This window comes from Melospiza melodia, chromosome 3, assembly GCF_035770615.1.
Source record: "Melospiza melodia melodia isolate bMelMel2 chromosome 3, bMelMel2.pri, whole genome shotgun sequence".
Lineage (NCBI taxonomy): Eukaryota > Metazoa > Chordata > Aves > Passeriformes > Passerellidae > Melospiza > Melospiza melodia.
Window position 1 is genome coordinate 112930306 of NC_086196.1, and position 17445 is coordinate 112947750.

Consider the following 17445-nt stretch of genomic DNA (forward strand, 5'->3'; position numbering starts at 1 on the left):
AATTCCCGCAGCCCGGCATCGTGCTGACAGGCATCTTGGGGAACAATGCTCCCCGGAGCCGGGGCTGGAGAGGCAGGGCAGGGAGAGGAATTTATTCCGAGAGATAGCAGCCGTGTGGAAATGTCAGGGGAGGCTCCGACTCCTCAGGCCATTGCAGGAAAGCTCCGCTGGAGGAAGGACTTGCATATGCTCAGAAGGCTCTGGAGAGAGACAGGAGTGAAAATGGAATGGGATAAAAGGCTGGGAAGGTGGGTGATGGAAGTGGGATGTGATTTTTAAAGATTTGTTCTTATCCTTTAGCAGTTTTTTTCGGGTTTTTTTTCCCTCTGTGTTTCTGGGGAGAGCAGAAATGGCTGTAGTGATGCCTCCATGACTTAGCAGTGGTTGTAGGGCTGCGAGGAGGGATGAAGGGCTGGCTCATGTGTCACAGCTAGTGCTGAAGAGGCAGTAAAATAGGGAATATTTTGTTACTTCATGTATATTTTGTTATTTCAGGAACATAAGCGTGGAATTATGAATGTGGAATCAGGAGGTCAGGTTCTGGAACAGAACCCGCTTTGGGTTTTTCTGTAATGCAGGTTAAGTGCAGCAAATGACACTCACTAAAGCAGGATGCAGCATTTTGGGATAAATAGGAGCTTGCAGCAGCCATGTGGCAAAAAGCGTTAGAGATGCTGTTTCATCTCGGTGGTGGCACAGATCCTGCAGCTTCTGGAGCTGCTGTGTGTCACTGAGCCCTGCCTGCACACAGGAGTGGGGCAGAGAGGGGCAAAACCCTCCTGCTGCATGTATGGAGCCCAGGATACTGCTGTGTGCTGCTCCAGGAGCCCCTGGGGAGTGGGAGTACAAACCATTTTATGAAAGATGTTTTCTTTTTCCTTCATCATCTCTAAAATGGAATCAGCTCAGCCCCCTTTATTGGATGGGCCTGGATTGCTCGTTTGCATTACGTCACCTGACTAAGGATTTATTTTTCATGTGGGTCAGTTATGGGATGAAATATTTGTAGTTGGATTGCCTGCAAAATAATTGTATTTCGTTAGCAAGGAGTGCATGAACATCTTTCATGGAACACAGAGGAGAAAGTCTGTTTATGCAGATGTTTAAGGGTCAGACTGCAAAAGTTATTTAGACTGTTAATCTCTATAGGCACCTAAATTCCTTAGTCATCTGATCTGGGCACAAGTGAACAACCAGTACAACAGTTTATCATTGCCCATTAGCCATGAGTCAGCTACTAAATCCTGCCCAGGCTGGTGTCTGTGGCCACAGGCTTCCTGATTGCCCTTTCCCTAGGGTCTGGGAATACTTCTGGAAGTGTGGGAGCCCCAGGGGCCAGACAGGTGACCTGTCAGGGCAAGGAGCCACTGGCTGCCCTTGGATGTCTCTGGCTCAGCTGAGCTTGTACAGGACAGCGGTGCAGGCTCTTTCCCGTGCTGCCTGGTAACTCCTGATGAGAGCAGGCCTGTGCTCCATAGTAGGAGCCCTGTGGAGCCATAAGGGCTTTCCTGGCATATCAGCTCCTGCTCTGGGCTGCTCTTGTTCCCAGCTGATGGAGCTGGGGAGGTTGCCAGCACATCGGACCCTTACCTCTGCTGAGGCTCGTGGCAATTTTTCCAAGTGAAACCAGCAGGAATCTGGCCTAGAGGTGTGAATTGTGAAAATCCAGTTGCCTTCTCTTGCTTTAAACCCGAGAAACCATCTCGTGTTGGATTGTTCTGAGCAGATACTGCTTCTGTGGAGAAGCAAGGGTTGGAGCTGCAGCTCCACACCGAGGGGAGTGTGATCCAGTGGGATCCATGTCCTGCAGAGCCTGGCTTGGAGCCTGCTTCCCCCACTGCTGGGTTCTTTCCCCCCCACCCACATGTGGTTTTTGTTTGTCAGCCTTTTATTATTACTCTTAAAATGATCTGCTGTGAATTTGTTTTTCTAATGAACATGAATACAATGTTGCAGCAGTTACAGCTGGACCTTTGGAAGCCTTTCCTGTAATGAAAAAAGGGTTTCAGAGAGATTACATGTTTTTTAAAAAAAGAAAGACGTAAGAAAAATTCTTCTTATGCCCAGTAGACCCCAACTTATTCGACAGCTTGATCAGAGTGACATAGATCAATTCTATATATATTTAAACAGGCAGTTTTTTTCTCTTTTGTCCAACTTTATTTCTTTTTCATGTATTGTTAATCCCAGACACATTTTTTACTGTCCATTCCTCATTAAAAAGGCCAGTTTTGCATGGAAAAAGGCTTTGATGTGTGTTTTTAGGTGAGGGTTGAGTTCATAACAGATTTTATGGCTGGGGGAGCTGTGTCTGGAAGTGTTACTTCTGATTGCAGTGAAATGTATGTGATTATTGAAAGGTATGCACCAATGTATAAATGTTGTACTTGGGGATTGTGTACATCTCCCTATGCCTAAGGACAGATTAAGGTTGAGGATTACATTGAGCTATTGTTTTTCATCACTGTTAACATTTTTCTCATCATCTTCTCTTCTCTGTGAGGTTTTTTCTCGTTGAACAGTGATAATTTCAGGATGTTCTTACTTTGTCATGTCTTTTAACTTTTCAGCTATTCTCTTAATATATTATTTGATTGTTTCATGTATTTACTCTCCTACTGCATTGCACAAACTTTTATTTGTTTTTAAGATGCATGTGTTTTAGCCTACCAGAAACCCCTTTGGTGTGTCACCACTGCCACCAGAGGAACACATTTATGCTGCTGTGCAGCCACTTTTATTCCACAAAGTGCTGAGTGTTAGAACTTTAAAAAGAAATGGTGAGTTGGTTTGATTTGTTCAGCAGCCCCTGATGTTGAGAGGGCAGTGGGGACTGAACAGAAGAGGCACTGCATGTGGAGCCCTGGTGGCAGCAGATGCTGACCCACACCTGTTGGATACTGGGAATAGCCTCTCTGGTCATAGCTGTGCCCTTGGAACAGGAGAGATGTGCCATTAACACTCTGTCCTGAGAGCTAAAAATACTCTGCCACCAAACTGTTCACAGGTAAATGTTCCAGATTTAGCGGTTTTTCTGTTGACTGGTTTTCCAAACATAGGCTGTTCCCTTTTTGGGAGAAGTAGCCAGACCTGCTGAGCGATTTGCCTGTGATCTGTGAAATGTTCAGGAATGATGTTCCTGGATTTCATCTCGGGTTTTGCTCACGAGTCCAGAGCTGTGTACCAGAGGAAACAGTTTCTCCTTCTCTGTGAGAATAGGAAACACAGATGCAAATCATCAGAGAAGCTTGCCTTGAAAAACAAAGTGTTTGTATTTTATTTTTAAGACAGGAATAGGGATTGACTGAGAGCTCAGTTTGATTGCTCTGACCACTGGGTTTGGTTTTGTTAATCATGTCTCAATACAACGTGGAATGATCTCTGGAATGGGCAGCTGCTACTCTGCATGAAATGTGGGGTCTGGGAAGAGATGTAGCTGCAGACCCAGATTTAGGATGTGACCAGAGAGGAAGAGATGCAGACCTGCAGCCACCCAGCCATGCTCTACTACCCACATGAGAGACTGCCACGGGCTTAATGGGTTTGAAGTAGCCAACTTAATGAATAAAGCATTTATGCTTCATGTGCTCAGTCTCCCCGTAGGAAGTGCTGGAGTGGCTGTTGTGACCCTTCCTTCAGACACCTTTAGTTCTGGCCTTTGTTTTTTCAGCTTGCCTTGAGGTTTTGGAAAGCAGCATCGCATTGAGGTCATGCCTGTGCTAAAATCTCCTGGCTAGGGCTGCAGTGGTGCCTGCAGAGATCAGGGAGGATCATGCCCCACCCCAAAACTGTGGAGCTGGATTTTCCATTTTCCCCCTTCCTTGGAGGCGTCAGTGGCCGGCCTGGGTGGGAGGTGCTCCGAGGTGACGCAGAGGTTCCTCTCCATGCCAGGCTCTGACATTTTAAGGTTATACTGATTACCCACTTTATCCCTGGCAGACATTTTTCCCAAGCCAGACCTACAGTCTTCATTGGGAAGTCTTTAGTTTTTGCTGTGGGATTCAGACCTTTGACCAAGAACGTGGTCAAGGTCTTCTAAAAAGAGTTGTGGGGATTTCCTGCCATCCAGCAGTAATCCAGATCCGCAGCTTTTGGTTTTGTAAGTTCCTGCCTTTTGTTCTGAATTAATCCTATTGCTCTATGGATTGATTTATTACAGAATGACATGGGTATCTGCTTTTGGTTCTTACATGATAAAAGGGAGCCTTGTGTTTGCAAGGGCACGGAAACTGTGCATGGTGAGCTCTGGCAGTGTGGGCAGAGCCTGGGCTACAGTGGAGCTGATCACTCTGGGGTTGTGCACCAGGACCAAAAGCTGATTTTTCCCGCTCATTAAATCAATTTTGCTTAGTGCCTAGACACCACAAATGCTCCAGCTAATTATAGCAAGCAGCTCCTCTGTTTTTTTGGCTTGGAAGGGAAAAGTTGCTGCCTGTTGTATGTGAACTAATTTAATGTAGATACATTTATTTGAACATTCACAGGTTTTGGATTTGTACATTCCAGGTGTTGGCTTTTGTCAGTAGCTAAACAAATGGTGAGACTTTTCTTGTCAAGGGCTTTCAGTGACTTTTCTTCTAGTGAACAAATATTTAATGAAAATATTTCAGGGTCATCTGCACCACTCCCTGCAGATGGGGTGGATGGCTTGTGGCTCTGGGGTGCCAGTGGCACACACATTTATAGCAACTCTGGAATGCAGCTTGGAGTTAATTTTTGGAAAGGGGCTTTGGGCCTAGATCTGCCTTTTAGAAATCTGGATGTTTGATACAGGAGGATCATCCAGTAGATCACCCTTTGCTAGAGCCTGGATCGTGCAGTGAAGGAGTCAGGAGAGTTCTCTATAAGTTAACAGGAATTCTCTGTCATGTAGGATCCATATGGAATAAAGATAACCTGCTTAATTTAACAGCTGTTTCTTTTTTTGTAATGTAAAATATTGTGACCTTTTTTGGAGCATAATGCCATGAATAACTCTCTGCAGTTTCATCATAGTAAAAGAAGAATTGATTAATTGCTACCTTTTTATTTTTAACCGTTATTTAGAGTAATGTATTCTTAGAGCAATTTTAGATGCTTTTAGGAGGCTAGGTCCTGAGCCTGAAAGAAATCTGGCTGACTTTGGTGGGGCTACACTGATTATCACAAGTCAAAAAATCTGCCTTGCACTTTTTGAGTTTTCATAAAACAAACACTGGAGCCTGTTGTCTTTTATTCTGTTGGTGTTTTTGGCATCAGAGAAGCTTTTCCTGATTGTTTTCCTCATTTGAAGGCTGATTGTACTGAGTGACCTCTTGCTACTAAAGGGTGGGTCAGTTTATGTGGGAAAGTCTTAGTCAATGTGTCTGGGAGATAAGTGGGACTGCATCCCAACGAGCCTTGTGCGTTAAATACTGGAATGTGCTGGGGAGCTGCCAGGAGATTGGAAGCAGGACTCTGCGACAAGCCCAATGCAGTCACACTCTCCCTAAAATAGCACTGTGGATAACAGGAGATCTGCAAAGTTATCACTTACCTCATTTTCGCACAAATTCTTTCCTAAAAATGGATTATTGACTGAGGATTCGGGTGGGTTTTTCTGGTAATATATTCCATTTACATTTTGAGAGCAGTCATGTCCCTCTTAAGTCTTTGGCTGCAGGTAAGAGGGAAAAAGCTGTGGTGAAACCCCCCAAATCCCAGCCCAGGAAAAGCCATTGGTATCATCCTCATCATCACCTGAATGAGAAATGAGATGGGTTTTACCTCAGTGTAGGTCAGTAGGAGCCTCTTCAAATTCTCCTTGAACAGTCTGGAAGTATCAGGGCAGAGATGAATAAGTTCAGCGGCCTCAGATGTGCTTGGGCTGGCTGTGGGTGACAGGCTTTTGGCACCAGCCCCTGGATGCAAACAGCCAGTGTTTGGATATTCAAATGAGCAGTGGTTTACCACTGCAGACCGTAGATGGTTTTGTTTAAGGGGAAAAAGAAGCAAATTTGATTTTCGGCCCCGTGTCAAATTTGTCGAGGGAAGAATCTGATTGTGCAGCTTTAGTGGTTAGCATAAGCCAGTTAAACATTAAACCTGGGGTGCCTGAATTAGTTTCTTTCAGAAAGAGGATGAGTTGGCTGCTAAATGGGATAGTGTGAGGAAAGTGCGGGGGCAGCTGGGTTGGGAGCAAGGTTGGGTGATCCTGAGTCAGCAGGTGGTTGTTTAGCCCTGCTGAGAGGCTGCCCCAGGAAAGTATGGATACAAACAACCATTCCATGGAACTGTGTTTGCCCTGCTGCAGGGACCTGCACAAGGAGCTCTGTGAAAGGGAAAATAAAAGTGGGATTGTCAGGGCATCATAAAAGTCTGGAGTGCTGTAAGTCGTGACCTCTTGGTGCCTGCAGATTTGAGGATGAGCTGCACTCTTGGAAAGGCAAATGGATTAGAGGTAATTTGTGGAAAATATCCCCCAGCTTCTGGTGTGCACAGCCAGCCTGGCGTCTCTTCAGCTCCTGAGCCCCTCGAGGTGTGACTCCCAACAGGCCTGGAGCAGGACTGCCATCCCTGGCCCTGGGAATCAGACCCACAGGGATTGTGCTGGGAGCAGAGCGGGGTCACATCCCCTGTGCCACTGAGGTTCTCCATGGAGAGGACACTCACTCAGCCACAGCTGCCAGGCTCTGCTCCCCTGCTCCTCAAAAAGGGGAAGCTGTGGCTCTCAGGATGCAGTGGGGTGCTGTGGTTGTGCTCTGAGGTTGGCTGGGAAGAGGATGTGGCACAGCAGCCCCACCCTGTGCCCCCAGGGGATTCCCTGACCCCAGGTGGCCCCCTGATCCAGCTTTGCAGCTTCCCAGCGCCCTGGTGTGTAAAGGAGCTTTATTGCTGCTCCAGGGAGGGACATGATGACATCAAACCCAGGTAAGAGGGAAAGAGAGGTAAAACCTGCAATACAATGGAGTTTCACTGAGCTCTGCCTTCTCCAGCCTTGCGCACTTTCAGGTTTTGTACCAGGAGGCATAAAAATTTCCAGAAATTGCAGTTTATGTAAGAGATGTGAATAATGGCTAATAATAAGTGAAACTGCCATGAGGAGCTGGAAGAGGGGGGAAGCAGGTTATTTTTAGAGATCTATTCTTATTGTATGCTAGACAAACAAGAATAAGGTGACTTTGCATTTAACATATACCACAAAGAAGTAAAGATATTTTCCCCAGACGAGTCCCCATGGTGCAGTAATGGTCTGTGCTATCTGCCAGCTTAGGAATGAGGCTCAAAACTGCTTCTTCGCTGTTTATTAAGGAAAAAAGAACCTTCCATGCTCATTTTCTTTGCAGTACTGTTATTCTTCTTGCTCTGTGAAGCTTGAGAATGAAGTATCTGAATCCCCACTTGTGCCAAGTTACACAACTACATCACTGGTGTGTCCATTTACACCATCACAGTCTGGGACTTGAGGTTTTAAATCCTTTTCACAGAGAAATATGCACAAGAACATCTCAGAATTACAGAATTAACTAGGTTGGAAAAGATCTTTGAGATCCTTGAGCCCAACCTATATCTGAGATAATTTTGTATTGCTCAGTCATGTTTCACAACCATTTTAGAAAAGTGAAGATTGTAAAACAAGTGACAAGGTCCCAAAATGCCGGAGACAGGGGTGGTGCTCCCTCTCCGTGGGTAGGTGACAGGGAGCACACAGCTCTTATCTAGCTGTGTTTTTAGTCTGAGTAATCCTAATCAGGTAGTAAATCCTGAGTGAGATTATGCTGCTGCAGCAAGTGCAGCAAAGATCAGCTGCAGGGCTGGAGTGGGATCTGGAGATGCCTGCTTGGATATTCACTGAGGCAAAGCAGGACTTTGGAGGCTTTGTAGGATCTTCCCCTGAAGGAGTGGGGAAGCAGCCCAGTGAAGACAAATGGTGTGTTGGCTGCAGCAGGGCTGACAGGTGAGGAGCACATGGGCATTCCAGGCCGAGGCGGAGCAATAAGGGATGTTTCTACAGCTGCTGCTGACCAGCAGAAAATAACATGAATCACTTGGGGTTGCAGTGGCACAGCAGAGCTGCTGCAGAGTTCAGAGAGTCCCAGAGTTCCTCGGATTCCTGGCACGGGGCGATGAACCCCCGCGTCACCTTTAGGGCAGTGTTCTGAGCACAGCATCCATGTTATTCCAGGGTGCCTCTAACAGGAGGACAGCTGTTTGCAGTTTTAACTTCTGGTTGTCATAAGCTGTGGCAGGAATCCAGGGAGCCATGGAAGAACCCTGGGCCTGAAATTAATTTTCAGCCAACTCGATTAGATCGGCGCCCGTGGCAGACTTAGCACTAGAATTTTATGTGTATTTTGGGATAAATGCAGCCCCTTGCTGGTGTTTAGTAGCTTGGCCATCATATCTAAAAGAGAGCATGCAGATACATGAAACAAGGCACAAAATTATCCTTGTATGCATTCTTAATGCTTTGTGGATTGATCAAACCAGTGCAATTTGATGGGAATGAGCATTGAGAAATGGTCACCATGCAGCAGCACAGCTGCTCCATCAGAGGGGAATGAATTCCCAAATTGCATCCCAAGTATGTTATTAGAGGATTAAAGAGCAGGGCAACTCACCTTGGCTAACTGTCCTGAAACTGTGCTCCACTCATCATACATATAAATAACTATTATGCAAATATTACCAGAGCAACAAAGCAGGTTTTGAATTTGCTTTGTGCCTTGCAAATGACCAAGTCTCTTGTCTCAGAGTTCCAAATGATAATCTTGTTTTCCCCAAACACAAAGCACTGAAATTACCTGTGCAATTAGAATATACCACTCCATTCCTCTTTCTCTGAATTGGTCTCAATGTTCAGTAGCAGACTGGAATGTTTGGTACATAATTTCCTTCCTTGATTAAGTTAAAATTTAAGAAGATTTCCCATTTGGGCTGTCATCAGGAGAAATAAATCTTTGTTCCTTTTAAAAACTTGCCCATTTGACTGGCGTCACCTGCTGCCTGCATATGTCCCTGCAGAGGGGAAACCACCTCAGTTTGTACCTGGAGAGGTTCAGGTTGGATATTAGAGAAAAATTCTTCATTGAAAGGATTGTCCAGCCCTGGCACAATTGCCCTGGAGGGATTTAAAAGCTCTGTGAATGTGGCACTTGGGGACATGGTCAGTGGTGGCCTTGTTGGGTTAATAGTTGGACCTCAGGGTGTGTCAGGAATCAGGAGCTGGATGGATATTGGGTTCTGCCTCTAGGTGCTCGTGTGTTTTGTGCTGATACTTGGTCCTTGAATATTGCACCTCGGGGATCTGTTCCCCAAGAATCACCTGGAAAACCCTTTGCTACTCCTCAGAGAAGTCTTGAATATAACTTGCCATAGAGAACTTCCTGTTCCCTGGGGTGGTGGTTTGGGAATCAGGGTGTTATGATGGGAGGCTCCAAATTAACTGCAGATAATAGTAATAATAGTAATAGTAATAGTAATAGTAGTAGTAGTAATAATAATAATAATAATAATAATAATAATAATAATAATAATAATAATAATAATAATAATAATAATAATGATGATGATGATGATGATGATGATGATGATGATGATGATGATGTTGTGAAGTACTGTTAACAGCTCCTCTGTCAGTGGAATGACCATGCCAGCCTTGCCTGGGGTTTGGGTTTCTCCTACAGAGTCTGATGAGGAAGTTCCCAGGAGTGACTTCTTTGGGGAAATGGTGTCCCTGTGTGTGGTGACTGGCACTTGGCCCATTTTCCTAGATTTATTGCTAGAGAACCCAGGTCTCCTCAGGGACAAGGAGGAATTTTCCTGGCTCTGTTGGTATGGAATTATTTTGCTCTACCTGTTCCTAATGGTGGCCATGGGAGCCAGGGGATCCTCCATGGTGTTGGAGGGGATGGACTGGAATGGGATTAGCATTGTGTTTGGAAGTGTGTTGTTTAAAAGTTGCATTTTGTGGTGGGGGAATCCAAACAGCCCAAATTCATGGGCTTGTTCCTGAGTTGCTGGGTTTAGAAGGAAGGCCAGGGGCTGTGTTGTGGTGTCAACAACAAGGGGGAGGAGGCTTTGTAATTTGAGTGTTGCAGCAAACAGAAACCCAGCAAAGGCCAGAAGAAATGCAGCTGAGGGAATTTTTGTACAAGCCTATGGTTAATTTTAGCTGGGAGTTTGGGATGTAGTTTTTTTTAATGGCTTTTAATTTCAAGGGCTGCTGAGGGATGGAGAAGAAAGGATGTTGTGTGTGTGTGTGCTGACCTCCCAGCTCTGGTTTTAGCTGTGACACCTGGCTGGGTTCAGCAGCTGGATGTTGGAAAGCTTTCATAATTAGGAATTTTGTGCTTTGTGCATGGTGGTTTCTGCTGGAGACTATGGTAAGTGTCCCCAGCTCTGTTTCCATGCAGAACTCAAAATGGCATGGGAAGAACAAGCCTTTGCACAGAGCTGTGTCACAGCCTCCTCTTTGGTGGCCTCTCCCTATTGCAGTGCTGTGATTGTGAGGCATCCATAAAGCCAGTGCTTTGCTAAAAATAGGCCATTCCTCTTGCAAATGCTATTACAATTCTGATATTCAAATATTAAACCTTCTCTGCACTGTTAAAAATAGCTGTGAACAGAGAAATCCTTTCCTTATTCTCAGCTGAGGAGTTGAATATTGAACAAGTCAAAGGCTCAGTCCTGAGGCTGGAGCTGTGTGGGAGTTGAGCTGAGGCTTCTTCACCCCTGTTTCTTCACCCCTCATCTGCTGTTGTTGTTGAACACAGAGGACAGGTGGGTGGGAGAGAGAAACTAGCAGGAAGTGGATCAAAAGAAACTGAGGAGTGGCCAAAATGAAATGGAGAAAATAAGAGAGGAAGCAAAGTGAGAGATTTAAGTAGCAAACTACATTGAGAGTGTTTCATCAGAACAAGGCTCTGGTCCTGATGGCTGCCAGACAGGGATTCGGGGAGCAGCTGGCAGAGGGTGTGAGGCAGCCCTGCCTCTCTCCCAGGGCTGTGGGTACAGCCTGTGGGCTCTGTGCCTGTGGCAGGAGCACTGCAAATTGCAGCAAGCCACTAATTGCCTTTGGGAGGCCACTTACAAGGGTGGGAGCATCCTGAGGATTGAACTCAGTGGGGAGATCAAGGGCTTGGCAACTTGGGGTGTGTGCTCCAAGTGCTGATATCCTCAGCCTACACACTTCAAGAATGCACAAATTGAAAGGCAGGTGGTTTTTTTTTCTCCCCCTTCCAATGCTCTTGTGCATTAACTAATGCAAAATTTAATAATAAAATACCATTTAGGCAAAATAATTTCCTTCCATTTGCCATCAAAAAAAGGCATATCGGAAAAGACAATTTCCTCTAGGGTAAAATAAAGGACAAGCAAGCAGAAATGACCATTGTAGATTTAATGGAGAAAAATGGATTTATCATGTGGCTTGATAGTCATCTTAATGATATTATAAGGCAAGGAGGGAACCAAACAATGCCCATCTTTTATCATGGAAATGAAGGCCAGGAAGGCTTTCAGCAAACACTGTTTAGCCAAAAATAAGGGTGAAGGAAAATATAATTTGACCATATAATCCTGAGGGTTCAGGTGAGTGGCGGCAGGGCTGCTCTCTTTGCCTTATAAATTCCAAGGGAAAGGAGATCCTTTTCCCTTTCTGTAGGGAGGAGACCAGCACTAACATTTATCAGCTTAAGCTGGGTTCAATCAATTGTGTTCAGCTGGAAACCCCTCTGATGATCATCCATCACAGCTGGAGCCTTCCTGGGAGAGAATCCTGGAGCAGGTGGATCCCACAAGGCAAAACCAGAAAGCTTTTTGTCTCTGACAGCATTATCCGTAGCCTAACAGGCTTGTCCTGGATTTCCCCCAGCAGGAATGCCATTTTGGCTGTGGGGACATGTGCTGCCAGAAGGCTGGCAGCGAGGGAAGGGCTCGATAAATCTCCGTGTCGTCGCTGTGTCTGGAATCACTTTGGGATCGCAGCGTTTCAGCGCCCTAACGCTGCCCCTTGTGTCCCAGCAGCTGCCTCTGGAGCTCTGCCCTCCTTTAGGAGCTGCTCCAGGAAAGGGAAGGTCCCTGTGTACTCTCCTACCTCTCCTGGCACCCAGCCACCCTGTTCTGGTCACAAAGCCCACATCTTGGAAACCCAAAAGGGCACAAATTTCAGTCACAGATGAAACACCTCCCAAAAAACCCCCCATGCTGTGGAGAGGGCATGGCATGGCTGGTCACACACCAGGATCCAGCCCTGGTTTGCAGTGGCCTTTGGTGTCACCATGATATTTTCTGAAAAGTACCTTTGTCAGAATTTTTCTACTGACAATCTGAGAAACCTCAGAAAAGAAATGTAAGCAATAATTATCTGATTGCTTAGAATGTGATCAGGAGGTTGTTTACCAGCAGGTGCATCTTTGATTGGTTCCATGTGAATTGTTTTTACTTAATGACCAATCCCAGTCCAGCTGTGTTGGACTCTCTGGTCTGTCACAGGTTTTTATTATTCATTCTTGTTAAGCCTTCTGATGTCTCCTTTCTCTTTCTTTAGAGTAGTTTTAGTATATAATCTCTTTTGAAATAATATAATGTCACAATATAAGCAATCAGGCCTCTGAGAGCTTGGAGTCAATTCTCATCTCTCACCTCGTCCTGCAGAGACCTCACAGTCAGGGTCTCTCAATTAGCCAGTGATGTTTCCTTTGTCCAGGTCACCTGTTGCTGTAAGTGGAGCCAGGATTCTTGAGCGTTTATGTGTATCAGGTCCCTCAGGTGTGGCACTTGTGCCCGTTGTCACCCCAAAGGCAGCTGTCTTGGCTCAGATTTGCACACAAATGAGTTTTAGTTCCCCCTGCTTTAGCAATCTGGGGAGAACTGAGTGGTTTGTCTTTGGAAGGCCATGCTGAGGTGGTGCAATGTCCATGTGTGCTGTGCAGGGAGCTGTCCTGCAGGCCACCAGGGTCCCCCTAATGCCTTTACCTGTGTCCCATTAACCACTTTACATGCAGAGATGTTGATGCACATCTCACACCATAATGGTGCTGGGGTGAGCAGTTAGTGCATTATTTTAATTCAGTAACATCCTGCAGGGATGAAATTCTGCACACTGGCATTGTTTCCTGGGTAGAGCACACTCACAGGAAATAACAGAGGTTAGCAGGCCTCCCAAATAAGTTAATTTTTATTCTCCTCTGTTACATTTGAGTTATGGATGAAGAAGGGTGAGCTATATCAGCTCTGGATGGTCTGGATAATCCAGGTATGCATTTCCATGGCTGTGATGGCACTGCCTGCTGCTGGCAGTGATCCTGATGCTTCCTGACAGGTATCACCTTCACCTTTCTGTCTGGCATCCCCACATCTTTTGTCTCCTTCAGTTTTATTCAGTTATTTTCATTTTCAAATCACAGTGTCCTCATGAACCAGCCAGCCTGTACCCAGCTGTTGGGTTTTCTCAGATAACTTTTGGAGGCTATGAAAGTAAAAGTATCTGGAATATCTTAAGGGACCTTGGATTCAGTGCTCATTTTTCATTGACAAAATCCAGACCAACTTTGGAAAGGTGAGCAAAATTTAATGTTATGTCAAGAGGAATGCTGAGTGTTGCTCTGGAAGGGAATGAAAAAGAAGTTGTTCAGACTTATGGCTGGCAGTTCTCAGCAGGGCTGAATTGCAGATCCCTTGTCATCAACTCGCTCATAAACCATCCTTGATTAATTTAGTAGCAGGTCCAAGTGGGAGGAAGGAGAGGGAGCTGTGCTGGTCTTGATGAAAGAAAATCTGCCCGAGGAGCAGGCAAATCCAAGCTGTAATTCCTGCAGAGCTTCAAACATGGCCCTAATTTTGCTGATTCAGAACCTCTTTTCTCCAAATCTTGGCATGGATTCCTGCAGGCAAATGTGTCCATGTCTTCATTTGTCAGAGTAAAGCAGTGAGGGCTGAGGTAGGGACCAGAATTCCCAGGACACAGACTGCGAGAGCCTTTCTGGGAGTAGGATGTGGGCTCATGTGCCCTGTGATCTGGGGAAAAAACCCTAAACAGGGAAAAATAAAGGCCAGACAAAGACCTATAGCAGCATTCCAGGGCTAGAGAATTCCTGCATAGCTCTGTGACCACCTGCTGCCCTTAGGGCTCCTCCCAGGATGTTTTGTGCTGTGTCCACTTTCCTGTTTCACTTGCACTGAGATAAATGTACTGATGGGTGTGATTTTTTTCTTGGTTGAAATTTTTGTGAGTATTCCCTGGATTTGCAGAGCAGATGGTGACTGTTTTCCCTGCTCTGACCTTGTGAGCCTTCCCAAAGCTTGGGCAGGGTGAGGTATCCCAAAATCCCTGCTAGAGACACAGCTGCTGTAGGCTGACTGTTTGGGATAATGAAAGGAGAGAGATCAGAGTTTTGCCTCAGGCTTGGAGCATTGGAGACCAAATTAATTTTGATGGGAGTTGTTGGTGTCCAACACCTGTGAAAATGAAACTTCCAGCATTTTGCTGCAGGTAAGGAATTGGCTCTGTGCTCTCAGTGCTGTTTTTTTCCCCAAATGACTCCTATAGAGTTACAGAAGTAATTACTTTGGGGGTAAAACGTTGCTTTTGATATTTTTCTGCCAGTTTTGTTGCTAAAAGAGTGATGGTGAGGCTAAATTTGTACCCCTCAGTAGAACTGGTTAATTAATGTGTTATTTGTGCTCACTCAGAGTCACAAATCAGTAGGGGAAGGTTTAACATCAGAGAGGTAAAGTGAAAATGTGAGTATCCATTTCCCCAAACCCACAGCCTGTCCCCTTGCTGGGTTATTTATTCGCCTGCGCTCTCCTGTCGGACACTTGAGAGTGGCGGTTCTATTTTAGCTGATAATTTGTCTGTGGTTGGGTTTCTCCTGACTGACACCTCCCCACAGGAGCCCAGACCCTCCCCTTGTGCCGGTGGGAGATGAGGTCATGGATGCCTGCTTTGGCCTGGAGGAGGCTGTGAGTAAGGAGTCATTTTTGTCCTGTGAAATGCCAGCCCTGGTGCCTGGCTGGGTCTGTGTCGGAGGGGAGGTGGGAGCTGGCAGCCCTTGCTCTGCGCAGAATGTCTGAGGCTCTCTGTCATTTCCTGCTCTCCAGATCCCCCTCCTGCCTGGAACCCACACCCTGCTTTGTTCTGCCTTTGGCCAGCTTGGAGAGGTGCCTTGCTGTGCTACAGCTCTCAGGACAACAAACCCACCCCATCTCAGCGTGCTCCAGACTGTGGAATTCCAGTGCTGGATGGGGCTGGGGTGGTGTCACTCAGTGCCAGAAATGCAGATCCTGAAGGATAAGAAACTCTAGGGAAAATGGCCTGGTTAAAATCAGTGTTCAGTGTTGCTGTTCCTGCCATATGGGTGGGCTCCTGGCATTAACTGGGGCTCGAATGTTTTGATTTTCACCCCCCTCTGTATTCCCTGCAACAACTTCTTTAAATCTTGTGCTTCACCAGGATCCTGGAAGAATCCAATAGCAGCCATTGGGGAAGGGAGCAGAGGAATACAGAGGAGGGTGCTTTCCTTGTGATGTTTGAGATTTTCAGCAGCCGTCAGGAATTCAGAGGTTTTATTTTAAATCAGGGTTTCTATTCATCTTTCAGCCAATTTCCCTGAATTCACAGGTAGCTCAAAGCTTCTGTAATAGCACAGGACTGGTAATTTTGCTGCTTATACCCAGGGTGTGCAGCAGAACTGAGCTGCCAAACAACCCCTCTGTTGTTGTACACAACCTGTGGCAACTTTGAATGGTATGAAGTTTTAATAGGCATTAAATCTTGGTAAAATACCCAGTACAACTCTTGTGTATCTGCAATTAATAAGTAATTCAGCCATGCCAAAGTCAAGCAAGCACAAATCCCCTTTATACCACACTGTACCATCTGTCTAATCTATCTGTGTCAAATATGGCTTGTTTGGGTCTGTCCTTCCACAGACTGTTCTGGGTAGATGAAATTGAAATTTCTGGTCAGGGGAATACTTTTCTCTTCATGTTTCTAGCTCAGGTAACTAACATGTGTTTGGTGCTAGTTCTTGTAATGTATTTGGTAAACAAGTATGTGGTGGTCAGCACAAATATCTTTTTGTCATGGTTGACCAGAGGGATTTTACAGCTCCAGCACCTTCCCAGCAGTTCCTGTGGAAGAGCTGAGGGAAGGGATCATCCTTCAGGCACTTGCAGGTGGACAAGCACCAAAGTGGATCCTGCAGGTTGATCTATTGCCCAGAGCTTGTTTTCTGTTTGTTCTCTGCTACTCTGGGAAGGCTCTGTTTGCCTGGAATTTGCATTAGGATGGTGGAATGTCAGAAAGGAATATTGAAAATGATTTGGTTTCCTTTCTGCTCTGTTGTGCCAGTCTGTGTGAGCTGGAAGTGCTGGGGGAGTGCAAGGAACAGCACTGCAGTGGGGCAAAAATAAACTCTGGGATTTGCAGGTAACCTTTTCTTTTGATGTTTTTCCAAAGCTGCTGCAGTGCCCTGTGTCCTTGTGGGTTACAGAGCCTGCTGTGCTGGGAGCTGCTGTTGGAGAGAAGGAAATTCCTTTTGGAGCAGAGCTGGGGGCTGTGCCCATGGATGGATGGCTGGGGTTGTGGTGATTTGGGTTTTACTCTCTCTTCTGCACAGGAGATGCCTGATTATGGAGAATATGGGACATTTGCAGGGTCCAGAGATCCCAGAGGGGCTCCAGGGCAGGTGGGCCTGTAGGAGGGATGCCTGGGGGGAGCAGGCATCTGAGACTGTGTCCAGGTGGTTCCCAGGCTCTGATGGAAACGGCTCAGCTCTGCTGCTCCTGCCCTGCACACCAGGCTCCAGTGGCCACTCCTATGGCTTGGGAATGGCAGATTTCTCTCTGGGGCTGCTGTTAGAGGAGCACAGACACAGCCTGCATTCATCATGCCTGTTTGGAACAAGAGCAATCTAAAATTCTGCATTTTTACTTATTCAGTCACATTACCTCGCTCTGCTGCTCACCACCTCCCCTCAGCCTCACTCAGGTTTTTTTTTTTTTTATCTCCATCTTTCATTTGCATGTGCTTTACAGGGAGAGATCCCTGGTCTCCAGACAGCTGAGCCTGCTGTGCAGTGCCGCGTGAAGGGAAAGCAAACTCCAGCCATACAGGAACTAAAATGGCTGAGTTGGGGTGTGGTGAGTGTTAAGATGGAGCCAACCAAGCAGATCATTCTAGAAATTGCACAGGCTGATTCTGCTGTCCCTGGTGAAGTTATGAGGCTTCCCCTTGGGTGTTGTGTTGGCATTGATGGCATCACTAATAGAGATGTTTTATTTCAAACCCCACCTTCGGTGCTTCTGTTCAGCTGGTGCAGGAATAGGAACCAGCAGTGAGATCCTCTGGAAGAGAAAGGGCAAAGTCAGGCTCCAAGGTCTGCTTTAACCTCTTGCTGCCAGTGCCTGGCTTTTCATGGAGACTGTAATAATTGAAAAGCTGGCATAGTGTAATCCTGAGGTTTATATTAAAGCTTCTTA

General features: G+C 46.1%; 1 protein-coding gene and 1 long non-coding RNA gene across 7 annotated transcripts in view; one reads left to right on the forward strand and one right to left on the reverse strand.

The window, feature by feature from the left end:
* Positions 1-17445, forward strand: part of SPTBN1 (spectrin beta, non-erythrocytic 1) — a 115641-nt gene that overhangs the window by 1366 nt on the left and 96830 nt on the right. Inside the window, exon 1 of one of the 6 annotated variants that reach the window (XM_063152726.1) lies at positions 225-248. The exons of 4 other annotated variants lie outside the window; for them this stretch is intronic. The gene's annotated coding sequence lies outside the window, so the exon portion shown is untranslated. Of the gene's footprint in view, positions 1-224; positions 249-3965; positions 4100-17445 lie in introns of those variants that run through there. One more of the 6 variants, XM_063152724.1, reaches the window with a different exon arrangement.
* On the reverse strand, positions 2164-6014 carry LOC134416285 (uncharacterized). Its single transcript, XR_010027218.1, has 3 exons — positions 5746-6014; positions 5516-5635; positions 2164-3207 (listed from the first exon to the last, which is right to left on the reverse strand). It is a non-coding gene; the product is annotated as an uncharacterized LOC134416285 (long non-coding RNA).